The following is a 13,261-nucleotide window of genomic DNA, read 5'->3' on the forward strand; positions in this document are numbered from 1 at the left end:
AGAAGGGTCAACCATGGAAGATTTGGAGAAAATAACATTCTAAACAGAGGAACTTAAGAGTTCTGTATTGATGGTTTATTTCTTTCTTTCTTTTGGAATGAGGAAGAGGAGAAGGAAGGCAGCAGTGGTGATAAAACTTTTTTTATGGTTTATTGTGTGCCAAGTACAGTATCAGTACTGGGGTAATTACATAATCTCCATATTGTAGATACACTGAAGCTCTGAGAAGCTAATCCTTAGCCATATAGGAGATAACAGAAACGGGATTAGACTCTGCTGTCTGGAGCAAAACACATGAACCTGTCCACATATTATTCCCAAAAACAGTGTTGCCAGGGTTGGTACCACAACTTTTCTTCCTCTTCTGTTTACTTGCTCATCAGTTAAATACCTAAATCTCATAAAAATGAACTGGCAGTTGCAGGGCACGGTGGCTCACGCCTGTAATCCCAGCACTTGGGGAGGCCGAGGCGAGCAAATCACCTGAGGTCAAGAGTTGGAGACCAACCTGGCCAATATGGTGAAACCCCATCTCTACTAAAAATAAAAAAATTAGCCAGGTATGGTGATGCACGCCCACAATCCCAGCTACTCAGGAGGCTGAGGTAGGAGAATTGCTTGAACCTGGGAGGCGGAGGTTGCAGTGAGCCAGGATCGTGCCACTGCATTCCAACCTGGGCAACAGAGTGAGACTCTGTCTCAAAAAGAAAAAAAAGGAACTAGCAGCAACCTTCTAGCCCAGGAAATCTTCCACTTCTTGAGCAACAAAGAATAATTAACTTATGAAAACTAAGCCGTAATCACACTCATAATGCTTATGAGTTAATAACAGATTTTTGCACAAGTTGTATTTGAAATTATTCATTGCACTTAAGGCTGTCTCAAAACACAAAGCTCTCCTTGAATTTTTCATATAGTTCATTAAATTGAAAAAATTATTTTCTTTCTCCATGTTTTTATTCCTCAGTCTCTCTCTTCAGTAGAGTAAAATGGTTTTCATTGTCCAGTAAGGACATGTAACAAAAACTTTCTATATATATATAAGGACAGCCATGTGATTTCAGCTTTAATCCCTCTTTTTATTCTGAACTAGTGTCAGATACACTTCAAAATGTTGGTAAAATGAATATGTTTTGGTGTGACATCGTGACAGTTAAGGTATACATTCAGCCTTTTCTCAGGCATGTTGAAGATGGTAGTAGTTGAGACACTGAATGAGGTAGATGTTCATGATTTAGAAAAAAAGTATTTTCAATTTTCAAATAATACCTGATATAAAATATGAAGGGAAAAGGTAAAACCTTGTCATTTCAAATGAAACTAAAATATTTTGGCTTTATCAACAGACATAAATTGTGAAGGTTTACCAATACAATTGGTATGCTTTTATGTAATTAGAGAACTCCAAAAAGCACTTAGGAATAGCTCGTAAATCTACCATATGTTGACAGCACTTTAATGAATTTCTCCAGACTATGAATAAAAATTTGGACTCCAGTGCTCTTTATATTTTATTCACTTAGAAAAAGTGAGACAGGATCGCTCAGATTTATTGTCATATATCATAAAAGTAACTGGAAAAATATGATTAAAATATCTACTCATTATAGTTAAAGATTTGCAGTGAACATTGTATAGTATGTTTCCCCTTAATTATGTTAATTGTTCGCAAATGAGAACACTCAAAACCAGTGCTTCTAAGGTTAAACTAAGATTAGATCCAGTGACCTGGCATCTGTCAGGAGTTTTTCATAGGGGTCCAACCCATAGTGAAATCTCAGGAGGTCCCCTCAAATAATGCAGTTTAATTATTACTCATAAATGAACAGTTTTCCACGTTGACAGATGTTCTCAATCCCACTCAACCCCACTACTTGGTATTGCAATTCCCGCTACTTTTCCTTATCCATTCATTGCTTTCCCCTATGTCCAGATAAATGCTGAATCAGCATTTACCCACTTTATGAATACTCAAAATAAAATACCAACACTTAGACTCCTCTCCCCCCATGCTTTTTTTTCCTATCAAATTAACAAAGACAGAAAACCATGTTAATACCTAGTTTGGTAAGAGTGGGGCAAAAATTTACTTTCAGACATTGCTGTTGGGAATGCAATATGATAAAAGTGTTCTGGAAAAGAAAAAAAAAAAGTGCCATATATATGAGTAGATCCTTTTAGCTCCGGTTACTCTTATCCTGCATTGAGGAATCTATCCAAAGGAAATAATCCAAAAATGTAATTATATTATGCCAAAAGCAGGTCTTGGAAATATTTTATATATTTAGTAAATAAGAAGAAACATCTCAAATATTCAGCAGTAAGGGAGCGCAGCACATCATGGAATGCTCACATAACAGAATGATATGCAGCCATTAAAATGTATGCTTGTTTATTTAAGGGCATGGGCAGGTGTGGATATGATAAATAATGCAGGGTACTTTCATGCATAACATGATTTCAGCTATGGAAAATATAGAGAAAAATGCATATGGAGCTATTTCTAAATAGAAACCTATAAACTTAATATTCCTAAATATTTGCTTCTGGTTGGTATGTGATCCTTCCCCCTGCCTGTTTTTCTGTACTCATCTGAATTTCCATAGTCAACTTGTAGTGTTCTTATGATCAGAAAAATATTAAGGGAAAATCACAACAGATTTGGAAAAAAAATCATTAACTAAATTTTTTCCCCATTCTTACTCAGGATTCAGTTTTTCTAACCTCTTAAGATTTAAATTTTTTTAACTTTTCATACTAGAATTCAGCTTATAAAGTCTTAAAAGTCATCTTTTTCCCTTTCTGACATCTGTTTCATAAAGAAAATGACTTGACTTAATGGTAACTGGATTTCCTTCTTTATAGTCAGTTTATAGATTTATATCTTAGAAGGTTGTTTATTTATAACAACATCTATTAGCTGTTAATATTATCCTCCATTCACATGGAAATGGAGGTGATATAAAGCTTAAATAAAGATTGGTCATAAATCCTTGCACAGTCTCAGATCCAACTACTTTGTCCTTATATTATCAGAAGCAGTTCAAAAAGACAAAGGCTGCTGATAGTAACAAGATTTTTCCATTGAAAACACATACACATTGATAAATCAGTTGAAAGTGTGATACACAATAGTATGTCTTTTGTATTCTTTAAAAAAAATGAGCATTTCTAATCTCTTTGCATTTTCCTTAACCATTTAGAAGTCAAAAGTTGAATTATTTGTGGTAAGTATATACACTGTATTAATATATTATTGCTATAGATAAGAATATAATAAAGTTTATTACTAACATACATGGAAATTTTGGGCTACTGAGATACCTGGCACAATCAGTGACTTTGTCTTTTCCTACAGGATCTAATTGAAAGGTGTTAGGAAAGGCATAGCAAAGAGCCTCTTTCCTGTTGTTACAAGCAGTAAATGGCCCTTAAGAAACTTCAAAAAGAATGAATGCTTGCTTGAGGAAGAAAGGAGTAAGAGAAAAGCTGTTCAGTAATGAGCAGAGAAAAAGGAAAACCTGGTCTGAGAGATAAAAGAGGTGACTATTAAAAGGGAAGGACACAGTCTACCAGAAACTCATGAGGCTTCACAAATCAAAATCTAGACTCACTTTACCATGGAAACCCAAGATAATTAGAAAGTATATGTTTAAAATTTTGTAATATTTTACTTTATTTTTAATTATCCAAAGCAAATCTAAGACTGTTAATGATAGGAATTGATAGTTTGGTTAGGACTATACAGATATTAAAGCTGTGTGTAAATTTGAAATACTTAATTTTTAAAAACTGTTTCACGGGATCTGTAGATGTGACAAAAAGCTAATAATGTATTCTTTCTCTTTACTTCCTTGTCACCCTAAGACTGTGCCTCTCCTTCCAGTAATAGGATACGAGCTGCTTGTCTGAGAACATGTAATTGGAGTAGACTTTTATGTAGTGATCTGAGGCCCTTACTAGTTCTCTTTCTTTCTGAGGGAAATCACCAAATTTCGAGCCTATAGGTAAATCATTGGTAAACGGGGTTGGCCGGGCAGGGTGGCTCACACCTGTAATCCCAGCGCTTTGGGAGGCCGAGGCAGGCAGATCACCTGAGGTCAGGAGTTCGAGACCAGCCTGGCAAACGTGATGAGACCCCCATCTCTACTAAAAATACAAAAAATAGCTGGGCATGATGGTGCACACCACTAACCCCAGCTACTCAAGAGGCTGAGGCAGGAGAATTGCTTGAACCCGGGAGGCAGAGGTTGCATTGTGCCGAGATCATGCCACTGCACTCCAGTCTGGGCAACAGAGTGAGATTCCGCCTCAAAAAGAAAAAAATAAATAAAAATAAAGACAGGGCTACTTGAAATAGTCATTGTATTGGAGACATCCAGCTAATGAATTTAAGAAGTAGCTCTTATAGGGTGGAAAGAACATTACCTTTAGAATCTAGAATCCTGGTTTCTCAGGCTTTGTTTGGTTATTAGGTATTACCTAGAGCAAACCCTTCTATCACATTGTTGTTGGGTTTTTTTTTAATTGATTTAAGTAATGGAATATGAAATAAATGTCTTTTAAGCATTCCTTCAAATCCAGTTTTCTAGAACTATGATACACTAACATTCAAGTTCACAGAATATTATAAATTAGGGGAGGGGTATAGTGGGATAAATTTCCTTCCCATAAGTGAAAACTTCTTAACCCATTTTTTTTTTTTAATCTAAACCCAATGACTCCCTCCCGTGAAATGTGGAGTTGTGTTTCTTCCCATACAATGCTTAGGTAGTCCAGATACGTATACATGGGAATGAAAAAGAAGTAGAGAAGTTGGGCATCTTTTTCCCCTGGAAAAATACTGTGTTCTATGGAAGAGAAAGTAGTTGATGGATAGCAGAAGAAAGATGCTAAAAAGTAGAGAAGTCGTTCAAGGAAAACAATAAACTGCAGTATTCACAGAAACGGTTGGGAATATGTACTCATTCTTATGGGATGACCACAGTTTTAACACATTTCTTACCCCAAATTTGCTGATTGCGTTCTATTATATTGTAAATAGATCTCTCATTTTAATGACCAGCTCAAGGGAAATTCTGGCAGCCATGGTGAGAATGAGAAACAAAGATTTTTATACCCAGAAAAACTGACTTTCAGATATAAATGACACAGGCAGGCTATTATCAGCTTGCAAGAACTTGGGAATATTGTTTCCAGGAGCCTTTCCTGATGAATTGATGAATCTACCTGGGAACAAGCTTCAGACAACCAAACACATACTGTATGATGTCCAAAATAGGCATATTCATAGAGACAGAAAGTAGATTAGGGGTTGCCTAGAACAGGGGGTTGGAGGGAAATGGGAGTGACTGCTGATGGGCACAGCATTTCTTTTTTGAGATGATGATAATGTTCTAAAATTGTGAATCAACTCTGTGAGTATACTAAAGCCACTAAAGTGTATACTTTAAATGGGTGAATTGTGTGATAAAGGTCTTAAAAAGAAAAACACTACAGTTCTGAGTTTTATTTGAAAATATTAGTATGAGCATATGATATATTGTATTTTAAATATATATAAATATGCATATATGTGTGTGTCCCCTGAAAAGGCCTAGAAACGGTAATGAAACCAGTAGCTACGAGCATCTCTAACACACAGAGTGCAGGCTTGAATTAATATTTTCCACTAACCAGGACTTCTTGGAGAAAAGACTGAAATTGGAAATGTATAAGATTAGTCTGAAATACCAAACCAGGTAACAAAGAAGCTAACAAAGACTACTAGAGTAAGGTCAGAGGACTCGGGAGCCAACTTGAAGAGGCTTCCACTGGCCAAAAATGAGAATTTTGAGTTTCAGTAAAAATAAGAGCTAACAGATTAAAATCCACTAAGTATGTTTAAATTGATAAGTTCAAGCCACGGGCAGTGAAGCATGCATATAATCACAGCTACTTGAGAGGCTGAGGCAGGAGGATAGCCTGAACCCATGAGTTCAAAACCATTCTGGACAGCATAGCGAGACCCTATCTCTAACTAAAAATAAAAATCAAATGGATAAGTTCATCATAATGAAAAGCAAAACTAATTGGTCACCTTCAAAGAATGACAGGAAAGCAGTTATCTTGAAAGCTGGTATTTTCCCAGGCAGCTGCCAAAGATGGAGGGGCAGGTCCTGATGCTCACTGGCCGAGGCCACCTTCTGGGCTGCCTGACCACCGTCATGGATAGGCAGGTACTGCTGGGCCAGAAGGTGGTGGTCGTGCACTGCAAAGGCATCAACATTTTTGGCACTCTCCACAGAAACAAGTTGGAATACCTGGCCTTCCTTCACAAGCAGATGAACACCAACCCTTTCTGAGGCCCCCCACCTGCATCTTTTGGCAGACTGCTTGAGGCATGGTGCCCTGCGAGACCGAGTGAGACCAGGCCGTCCCTGACCACCCCAAGGTGTTTAATGGGATCCCACTGCCCTATGACAAGAAAAAGTGGATGATGCTTCCTGCTGCTCCCAAGGTGGTGCGTCCGAAGCCTGTGAGAAAGTTTGCCTGCCTGGGGTGCCTGGTTCACGAGGTTGGCTGGAAGTGACAGCCACCCAGGAGAAGAGGAAGGAGAAGGCCAGTATCCACTATTGGAAGGAAAAACAGCTTATGACACTATGTAAACAGGCCGAAAAGAATGTGGAGGAGAAAACAATTACACAGAGGTCCTCAAGCCCTATGGACTCCTGGTTTGAGCCCAGTAAAGACTGTTTATTCCCTATGATTGGCCTGGCCTGGCCTTCCACCGTTGCTGCTGTAGGGTGTAGAGGACCCAAGGGTGGCAATCCAGGTGCCACAGACAGCCTGGGACTTAGGAAGCTGTGGCGGGAAAGGGCATTAGTCAGTTGCCCATCTGTATTGTTACTTTAAACGACTCTAAGAACTGTTCAGGCGTAATTTGTCTATGGCCTACTCGTTCATGAGAGAGTTGTTTTAGAAAAATGAGGGCCAGGCGCATTGGCTCACACCTATAATCCGAGCACTTTGAGAAGCCAAGAGATCGCTTGAGTCCAGGAATTCGAGACCATCCTGGGCAACATTATGAAACCCCATCTCTAACAAAAATGCAGAAATTAGCTAGGCATGGTGGCACATGCCTGTAGTCCCAGCTACTTGGGAGGCTCAGGTGGGAGGGTCACCCAAGCCCGGGAGGTCGAGGCTGCAGTGAGCCAAGATTGCACCGCTACACTTCAACCTGGGTGACAGAGTGAGACCCTGTCCCCCCCCAAAAAAGTAAAACAATTGTAAGAAGAGCCAGTTACCTTGGTTTCAAGATTAGCAAAAGGGAGCTGGAACATGAATGCAGGGAACCCTACCTTCTGAATGGGCCATCTGTTTTTAACTTCCCACATTATGTATTCTGCAGCTATGAGAATGTGGGGGAAAAAAAAAACACTTGGGCACTGTATGAGCTTGCTGTTTTACAAAGAGTATATATAGAAGCATACACTGGGAAGATGTGTGACCAGGGCATTACAGAGTAGCCCTTGCTCCTTCCCTGTATTTTGTGGTCAGAATCAAATAAATTACTTTTAAAGAAAAAAGTCTGGTAAATAAAGGAAAAGAATCAGGTATTTATCTTGCCTCTCCTGTATGAACTATATCACCGGTAACTAAATAGTAGATAAGCAAAGTTTCTCTTAAAATTATACCTGCTTACAAATGAAAGTGAAATGATAAAACTAGAAAATCACCCATTTTTACAACCCCTGATGAATTAATGGATCTGGGCCGTGGTCACCAACAGCTGCTCACTTCTCAAAAGGAGAGCAAACCACATACATGCCTCCTGATAACATATCACCTACAGTCTTGCCAAAGGCATCAAGTCTCCACATCCAGCTTCCAATTTGTCATAAATACAGAAAAAAGAACGTGCCAAACTCCACCACACGTATGCAGTCAGGAACCCATAGAATAAGTCTCCAACAGTTCAAATAACCCAAATTTGTCCACATAAATTATAAGGAAAAGAAAAGAAAAACTGAGACGCCTATGATTTAAAATAAGAGGCTTCAAAGTCATCCTTTTTTAAAATGATGATGGCTGTCTGTAGTGTCAAATGGTGTAGATTTGGTTGCTGAAACCATATAAGATAGTAAATGCCAGGATGTGGTTGCTTTGGGAGAGAGAAAAGGAAGTATGATTGGGACAAGGCCCACGTAGGGTTTCTGGGATGGCTGGCAAAGTCCTGTTTCTTGATCTGGATGCTGCGTACTATGGCGTGTGTCTTATAATGTTACACTAGGCTATACAGCTGTATGTTTGTGTTGGAGAGTTCATATCTGTGTGTGTCTTTTTAATTAAAAAAGTTTTGAAATAACTACATAATTTTTAAAAGGTTATTTAGAAAATCAAGCTTAGTGGAATCTGCCTTAGATCTTGAGATGTATTTTGGATCTCTCTCTGTAAAATAATACTTAATGTACTGAGTTATCTTCATATATGTAAGCTGCAGATTATGTTTCAACATAAAACAAGCATAATTCAAATATGTACATGTAAATATTCTATAATACATCTCTGAAAATGCTGCTGTAAATATCTGTCCAGTTTTTTGTATAGTCATAAGTTTTCAGTTCCTTTGTTTAAATACTAAGGAGTGCTATTGCTGTATCATATGGTAAGAGTATGTTTAGTTTTGTAACTGCCAAACTGTCTTCCAAACTCTGTACTATTTTGCATTTCCACCTGCAATGAATGAGAGTTCCTGTTGTTTCACACCCTCACCAACATTTGGTGGTGTTAGTGTTCTGTATTTTGACCATTCTAATCAGTAGGTATTGTTGTTTTCATTTGCATTTACCTGATGATTTGTGTTGTGGAACACCTTTCCATATATTTATTTACCATCTGTCTGTCTTCTTTAGTGAGGTGTCTATTAAGATCTTTGTCCCATTTTTAAAATTGGAATCTTTGCTTTCTCGTTATTGAGTTTCAAGAGTTCTTTGTATATTTTCATAAAACAGTTCTTTATTAGGTATGTGTTTTGCAAATGTTTTCTCTTAGGCCTTGGCTTGTCTTCTCATTCTCTTGACAGTGTCTTTTTCAGAGCAGTTTTTCATTTTAATGAAGCTCAGCTTGTCAGTTTTTTCTTTCATGGATCGTGCTTTTAGTGTCATATCTCAAAAGTCGTCTCCAAACCCAGAGTCATCTAGATTTTATCCTATGTTATCTTCTAGGAGTTTTATAGTATTGCATTTAGGTCTATGATCCATTTTTAGTTAGTTTTTGTGAAAGGTATAAGGTCTGTGTCTACATTCATTTTGTTTTTTTGTATGTGTATATGGATATCTAGTTTTTCTAGCACCATTTGTTGAAAAGACTATCTTTTCTTTATTTAATTGTCTTTGATCCTTTGTCAAAGATCAACTGACAAAAGTGGATCAATTTCTAGGCTCTCTGTTCTGTTCCTATTGATTTATTCTTCACCAGTACCACAAATCAAGACAAGATTGTCTTGATTTCTGTATCTCTATAGAAAGTCTTTAAGTTGGGTAGTGTCAATCTTTGTCAGAAACTGGCTATTTTGGACCTTTTGCTTCTCTACATAAACTTCAGAATCAGTTTGTATCTACAAAATAACTTGCTAGAATTTTGACTGGGATTGCAGTAATCTGTTAACTAAGTTGGGAAGAACTGACATCTTGATATTCAGTCTTCTGTCTATAAACATGGAGTATCTCCATTTGTTCTTTGATTTTTTTCATCAAAATTTTGTAGTTTTCTTCATATGGATCTTGTACATATTTTGTTAAATTTATACCTAAATATTTCATTTTTTGGGGGGGTGCTCACAATGTAATCTAAGTGGTATTGTGTTTTTAATTTCAAATTCCACTTGTCCATTGCTGATATATAGGAAAGCATTGATTTTCTATATTAGCCTTTTATACTCACTTGCAATACTCACTTATTAGTTTCAGATTTCTTTTGTTGATTCAGATATTCTGCATAGAAAATATGTCATCTGCAGACAAAATTTTATTTTTCTTCTTTCCTAATCAGTATACCTTTTATTTCCTTTTTCATTTTTTCTTATTGTGTTAGCTAGGACATCTAGTACAGTATTGAAAAGCAGTAGTAAGAGGGGACATCCCTGCCTTATTCTTGATGTTAGTGGGAAATCTTCTAGTTTCTCACCATATTACGATTTTTCAAATGTAAAAGCTCAACCAGCGCAAAACCAATATGTTTATTTTCCCCTTCCTTCTAGATTCTAATTAATCATTGGTAGAAGAAGTTTAGGCTGTGTGAAGAGTTTGGAAAGACCTTAGGAAATTTTTTTAAATGTTTATTTATTGAAAATGTTCAAGTTTCCTGAAGTATTTAGATATCAAGAAATATTTACATACATCTCTAGTTTATATTTCCATCCTGTTGATTTCTCTATTAAGAATTTTAATGAAGCCAGGCTCAGTGGTTCATGCCTATAATCCCAGCACTTTTGGAGGCCAAGGCAGGAGGATCACTTGGGCCCAGGAGTTTGCAACCAGCCTGGGTAACAAAACAAGACCCTGTCTCTAAAAAAAAAAAAATTAAAAATTAGCTGGGTGTATTGGTGCATGCCTGTAGTCCCAGCTACCTGAGAGACTGAGGTAGGAGGGTCCCTGGAGCCTAGGCTTTCAAAGCTACAGTGAGCTATGATTGTGTCACTGCACTTTAGCCTGGGTGACAGAGTGAGACCTTGTCATAAAAAAATTTTTTTTAAAAAGTCACTTAAAAGAAGTCCAAAATGCATCTCAGGAAAGTTGTACATAAATCTTCACACTATTACTATAAGACAGGCCTCATTTTACAGATGTTTCTCAATTATGGTATTCCAAATCTACAGTATTGGAATAGCTTTCACTGTTGAAAGCTGTTTCATTTCTTAAAAATGTTTTTAACCTCCTATCACCAGTCTTGTGCTAAAACAGGGTATTTTACCTATGAACTACCACAAATAGATAAAATAGCTACTTTACATATAAATGGCCCTTTAAAACTGGATACTGTTGTATGCCAATTTGCAACATAGTCTATATGAAAAGAGAAAATACTAATAAATGCTGTGTTATAGACCAATAATTAGATTCTCAATGTGGTGTGAAGTACTCACAGGAGGTTCATTCTTGGCCTCATAAATTTGACCATATCTTTTCATTCTAATGCTCTTAAATGACTTAGAGACATGACTTAACAGTAAAATAAGCTCCTAAACAACAACCGCAAGCACATAAAAACCGAAATTATGCAGTGATGGCATGCCATTTGTTCAGGCATTGGCTGTCCTATTTACTCTTAAATATAACAGCAAATGGAGAATTGATTGTTAAACAGCACATTCAGGATCTCATGGTTTAATATCTTATGTGTTATTTGCCAGACTAAAGATTATTAACATGTTTTGCTTTGTTCGCTGCGGGAACAATGCAGTACTTATATTATACAAATATTTTGATTGAAGTATTGTTTCCAGTCAGTTTGTTTCCCATTCCTGTCGAATTACCTGAGTTAACCTAGTTCAGTGGTTCTCAAATGTAGTGTACATCAGGATCCCAAAGAGCTTGTTAAAATACAAATTTATAAGCCCTGCTCTCAGAGCTTCTGATTCAGTAGATCTGGGTTGGGCCTGATCATTGGAATTTCTTAGTTTCTCCATAATGCTGATGCTGCGTCTCTGGAGGACCACATTTGGGGAACCACCGACCTATTACCATGAAACCTTTCTCTCTACAATGAACAGAATTCTTTTTTAAAAAGTTAGCTAAAAACAAAAAGTAGGCCTCATGATTTGGCTGTCACCACTCTTTAGGAAACCATGTTCTAATTTACTGGGTCAAGAACTGAAGGAAACGTTTCTTCTATAGGAGATCATAGTAAAGCTGCTTCTTGAAATCTTACAAACGTTGTATTTATCAAACAGAGTGTTAAACTATTCGAGGTTTCATTTATATTTGGGAAAACTCCAGTTAAATAAAGCAGATAGAAGAGCCCTCTTAAAATCCCTGAGGAATATATGACACCAATTTCTATCATTAATATTTAATGAAGTTTTTCTGGTATTGTTTTGTTTGTTGTCATTTTCTCCTGTGTTATACTTTGCTTAATCTCCCTGGCTGCATATTTAATTGAGTTACCTTTATTTTTAACTTTAGGTTCAGAGATACATGTGCAGGTTTGGTATATGGGTCCATGGCATGTCACGAAAGTTAGGTATACAGATTATTTTGTCACCCAGGTAATAAGGATAGTACCCAATAGGTAACTTTTCAGTCCTCATCCTTCTCCCACCCTCCACTCTCAAGAAGGCCCCAGTGTCTGTGGTTCCTTTCTTTGTGTCCATGTGTACTCAGTGTTTAGCTCCCGCTTACAAGTGAGAACATGCGGTGTTTGGTTTCCTATTCCTGTGTTAGTTTGCTTAGGATAATGGCCTCCACATTTATTCGTGTTGATGCAAGGACGTTGTATTAATCAGGGTGCTCTTAGAGTGGACAGAACTATATATCTGTATCTATGGATCTACATATATCCTATAAGTATTAAATTAATAATAAACTATAAGTATTAATATTTAATAAACTGTAAGTATTAAGTTAATACTTAATAAACTCCTCTTTTATATATAAAACTAACACAATCACAGGGTCCCACAATAAACTGTCTGCAAGATGAGGAGCAAGGAGAACCAGTCCAAGTCCCCAAACTGAAGAACTTAAAGTCCGATGTTTGAGGGCAGGAAGCATCCAGCATGGGAAAAAGACATAGGCTGGGAGACTAGGCCCATCTCTCCTTTTCACATTTTTCTGCCTACTTTATATTCACTGGAAGCTGATTAGATTGTGCCCCCTCAGAGTAAGGGTGAATCTGCCTTCCCCATCCCACTGACTCAAATGTTAATCTCTTTTGGCAACACTCTCACAGACACACCCAGCATTTATACTTTGTATCCCTCAATCCAATCAAGTTGACACTCAGTATTAACCTTCACAGACTCGGTCTCATTTTCTGTAGCTGTGTAGTATTCCATGGTGTATGTGTACCACCTTTACTTTATCTAGTCTACTGCTGATGAGCATTTAGGTTGATTCTGTATCTTTGCTATTATGAACAGTGCACAATAGATACATACATGTGTCCTTATGGTAGAACAATTTATATTCCTTTGGGTATATACCCAATATTGGGATTGCTGGGTTGAATGGTAATTCTGTTTTAAATTCATGAGAAATCACCAAACTACTTTCCACAATGG

The 13,261-nt window shown here is 37.2% G+C and overlaps 1 protein-coding gene and 1 pseudogene across 3 annotated transcripts in view; both read left to right on the forward strand.

Moving 5' to 3' along the window:
• The window catches only part of MAN1A1 (mannosidase alpha class 1A member 1), a 168,058-nt gene that overhangs the window by 74,227 nt on the left and 80,570 nt on the right, over window positions 1-13,261 (forward strand). The window lies entirely within an intron of this gene.
• LOC103884069 lies at window positions 4,264-7,053 on the forward strand (annotated as a pseudogene).

Source organism: Papio anubis, chromosome 6 (assembly GCF_008728515.1).
Source record: "Papio anubis isolate 15944 chromosome 6, Panubis1.0, whole genome shotgun sequence".
In the NCBI taxonomy this organism is placed as follows: Eukaryota; Metazoa; Chordata; class Mammalia; order Primates; family Cercopithecidae; genus Papio; species Papio anubis.